Source organism: Staurois parvus, unplaced genomic scaffold (assembly GCF_062004578.1).
Source record: "Staurois parvus isolate SC_StPar_1 unplaced genomic scaffold, SC_StPar_1.0 ptg000618l, whole genome shotgun sequence".
NCBI classification, from domain to species: domain Eukaryota; kingdom Metazoa; phylum Chordata; class Amphibia; order Anura; family Ranidae; genus Staurois; species Staurois parvus.
In genome coordinates this window covers 3,641,824-3,646,212 of record NW_028318414.1, presented here as the reverse complement: position 1 = coordinate 3,646,212, position 4,389 = coordinate 3,641,824, and the positions used below count along the sequence as shown (strand labels likewise).

Sequence of the window (4,389 nt, the reverse complement as noted above, 5' to 3'; positions counted from 1 at the left end):
GAATGATGTCAGACAACATTTTAAGCTAATGAAATATTATGCAAGAAGATTGAAATAAATTTTCCATCTACAATTACATTTGAAAAAAATACAATATAAGAAGGAAGGAATATATTAAGGGACTGCGGTTTTTGGTTTTTTTTTCTACTGCTGAAAGCTGAGAAAAACTGCAAAGATGAAGTGAGAAATTAAATTTTGCAAACAATGTGTTTCATTTTTGTTATGAATCTTGATTTTTACAACAGAACAAATGGGCTTTGTTGAAAAATGTATATAAAATTAGATCTTCTATATGTTGTTATTGTTATTGGGACCTGATTTTTTTCTTGACTTTATAGCTGAGCCCTGCTAACTGCCACTCCACTCTCCAATGACAGTACCTCAGTAGCCAATAAGAGCACTCCCACTAAACAGTGGAGTGGCTGTAGACAAGGTTTAGCCCCATTCACAATGTAAACGGGTTTTAAACCCAAGGACAACATTTTAAATATTGCAGCTTGCCAATATGATGGCTGCATTTGTTTTCTTTTTTTTAGCTAAGTATATTTTCTGCAAGGATAGAATATTACCTGTTGGTCTTACCCAAAATCCAGTAGGCTTGTACATTTCTGAAATTTGTTGTCAGCTTTCCAAACAATCTTCTGTGAACTACACAACCCCTCCTTCCGACACAATGAAGACGTGGTGTTTTTAGTCCAAATCGGGAGAGCTGGGTTACCTAGGGTGCCAGCACTACTCCTTCATTAATCCAGTACAGTAACGGAGTGTTGTCAGAAAAAAAGAAATCAAATGCAGCCACCACTTTAGAGAACTGGTAGACTACAATATACAGTATGTAACTTATTTGTTTTCTGTGTTTAGAGGGGCAAAAATGATTTGTCTTTATAACTACTTGAGACATTGGAGCTTCTCCTGGTAGGCATTGGGAACTGCATGCATTTAGGCACTTCCTGGAGCAGTAGAACAAATGAGCAAGTACTGTATTTTGAGAGATGTTCTCCTGCTATTCACATATACTTGTGCTGCCACGCAGCTTTACTGTTTAGCAGTTGTTATTTACATGTTATGTTATAATGTTATTTGGTATCATCCACACACCCCTGCTGTTTCTGACTAGTTGGTTGCTTCCACCCTTCATTTCCTGTTGTAACGCCATTTTTTTTTAGTGGTTATCAAGATGCTGTAGAGTGAGGAGGCTATGTACAGCACTGGAAATTTACCTATGAAAACACCTTTATGTTCATACCTTTGCTACCTTGAAGCATAAAGAAGCATTGGAAAATACCTCTGAAGTTGTTATTCATTGAGTAAACTATCTGTTGAGGCGATCATTCAACTTGCTGCACACATTCTGACAGACTGGGTCTAAACGAATCTCGCCACAAGTACAACCGATGCCAAGACAGAACAGTAAATTTCCAGTAAATCTCCATGAGAATTCATCACACAGCCATCTCTGCAGCTTCAGAACTGTGAGTAACCATTCTCCTGTATGAAGAACAGTAATCTTGTCTGTGCACTGAGTGGAGCATCCAGTGTGAGCCAGGCTGCTGCTCTAGCTGCCTCATTGCAATAGACATTCAGCTCCCCAGCTCAGCCTGCTTGCAAATAAAAGTAACTACAGAGCTGAGCTTCTGCAGATTTCCAACAAGACACTAAAACTACAGCACTTGTCATTATGTCTGACAGAGATCCCACTCATGAGTCACCTGCATGTAATCAAGATAAAACAGACACCATGCTGCATTCTGCTCGTCCTGTTAGAGCCCCTCATCCATCTTTGAAGGCAAGGGAGGCTTATGATGCAAGTAAGGAAGAGACATACAGTAACCTGACTGCATTATGGGAGAAAACTTTAAATTGTATAACAGCCAATAATGAAACTAGCAACAATTCTGAGCAATTGAACACTGCCCTCTCAAGGGTTAAGAAGGCATTTGAGAATTATAAAAGACTTTCTGAAAAGTACTCTTCCCTTTTGTCACATTCCAATGTAGAGGAAGCTTCAATAGAATTAAAGAACTTTATTCCTACTGACCAGCAGAGACATATCACTTATCTTGAAGCAAAGACACAGATAGAGGGTAGATTAGCACAACTACATGAAACTACATCCTGTATATCTGCTTCTTCCAGACACTCAGGAAAATCAAATAGATCTGCCCGCTCATATCATAAATCATTTTCTAAGTCATTGCGGTCCTGCTCTGTAAGGTCAACACTGAGCGACCAAATACTCAAGGCTCGCCAAAAGGTTGCAGTAGCCCAGGTTCAAGCCACCTGTTCTGAAAGAGAAGCAGCCTTCAAGGCCCAGCTAGAAATCCTTCAGAAGAATAGAGAAAAGGAAGTAGCCTTAGCAGAATTATCCGTCTTGGAACAAGCCCTTTTAGAAGAAGAAGGAGCATATTGTCCCAGTTTGGCTGCTTGTCAAGACCCTGTTGAAAGGACCCTACAGTTTGTCTTAACCCAGAACCACGACGGTACAGTTCCACCTACAGTTGGAGATTCTTCCTATAATCATCCAGCAAGTCAATCAGAAGGCAACATGTTGTCAAAGCAAGCTGACCAACCCGACGCACCTTCCAACAGAGACACTCCACAACTACCGCGTGCCAAAAAATTAAGTGTACCAACTTATCCAGCTCATGTGCCACCACAACCATATGTGAATAGAGATTACAAGGACACAACAGAAGACTACAGAGTGAACTCTATACCTCCTTTAATACAGTTAACTTCAACTTCAAATGCACAGAGATCTTCAGACACCAGACCCTTACCTGGATTGAACCCATCTGCAATACCTTTCTCTCCACCTATCAGCCAGCATCAGATACCAACCATGATTCAAAATGGTGCACCATCAGTATCACCTGTGCATGTAAAAACTGAAAGGATTGATATTGCAGAGTTCAGCAAGTAGATGATTCGGCGAGAGTTAATTACTACTGGACTGTATAGATTCGATGACCACCCAGAGAACTATAGGAGTTGGAGATCTACATTTAAGGCGGTAACCAAGAACTTGGATATTGAACCTCAAGCAGAACTTGACTTACTAATAAGGTTGCCAAAGACATGGACTCTCATGCGATTTACTTGTGGTTCAAACAAGTAAAGAGACTTAAATCCGTCTACATTTATAACTTTGAAGCAGGCCTTAATGCTGCCTGGGAACGTCTGGAACAAGACTATGGGAGCCCCGAAGTCATTGAATCTGCCTTATTCCAGAGACTAAAAGACTTTCCTAAGATTTCTGTTAAGGACAATCATAGGCTTAGAGAGTTAGGTGACCTCCTTCATGAACTTGAAATTGCTAAGTCAGATCCTAGTTTGCCAGGTCTTAGCTATTTAGACACTGCTCAGGGCGTAAATCCTATTGTAGCAAAGTTGCCTAGTCATCTCCAGGGAAAGTGGACTAGCGTAGGATCAAAGTATAAATATGAACACCATGTTTCTTTTCCCCCCTTTTCCTATTTTGCAGGGTTCGTGAGGAATATCGCAAGAACCAAGAATGACCCAAGCTTCCTGTATCCAGATACAACCATCTTTCCTTCAACTACTTCAAAGGGTATTGCCACCAACAGTAAATTCAAGGACTTAAGGCATCCTATTGCCGTGAGGAAGACCGCTATCACGTCCAACGTCTTGGCTACAGACACTAAATTACAAGATACCAAGGCAAGCAAGCTTGATCAACAGTGTCCCATTCATAATGCGCCACATTCTCTCTCCAAATGTCGTGCATTTAAGGACAAGCCTATCGAAGAACGCAAGACATTTCTCAAAGAACATGCTATAAATAATAAATACTTGTGAGCTATTATAAATAAGGTTTTCAGTGAATAATTACTATATAACTATCTACTAGTGTCATGCGCTTGGTGCGCTGGCACTCACACAAACTCACTTACTAGTGTTCATACAATAACAAAAATATATTAATAGTGCCGCGCTCCTATTGCTATATATATTGTGATGTAAATTCAATATACTTTCTTCCAATAATTATATATATTGAAACCTCATCAGAATCTATAAATCACTATACTTAGTGGGTAAAAAATTATATAATCACTGTGACAGGTGAATCAAAAAATGGTTGTATAAAACCTTAATAAATTAAGCTAATATCAATCAGATAATAACTAATAAATTAACATAAGAAAGTTTATATATACTTGGTGCCACTCATCAATCCATCAATATTGTGCAACAACATATATTGATATTAATGTGCAAGTGCAAACTTAATAATACATAAATAAATAAAAAGTCTTTTGAAGTAAGTGCAATGTGCAGGTGAGTTCCTTATTCCCTTTTGCCTCAGGTGCCTTGTGATCTCCCTATGTGCTCACCTTAATATTTGCCCAAATAAATTCAGGCAAA

The 4,389-nt window shown here is 39.1% G+C and overlaps 1 pseudogene; it reads left to right on the top strand.

Annotated features, from left to right (window-relative positions):
• Window positions 1-1,200: 1,200 nt before the first annotated feature.
• Window positions 1,201-4,041, top strand: LOC149449468 (uncharacterized; annotated as a pseudogene).
• The last annotated feature ends 348 nt before the right edge of the window (window positions 4,042-4,389 follow it).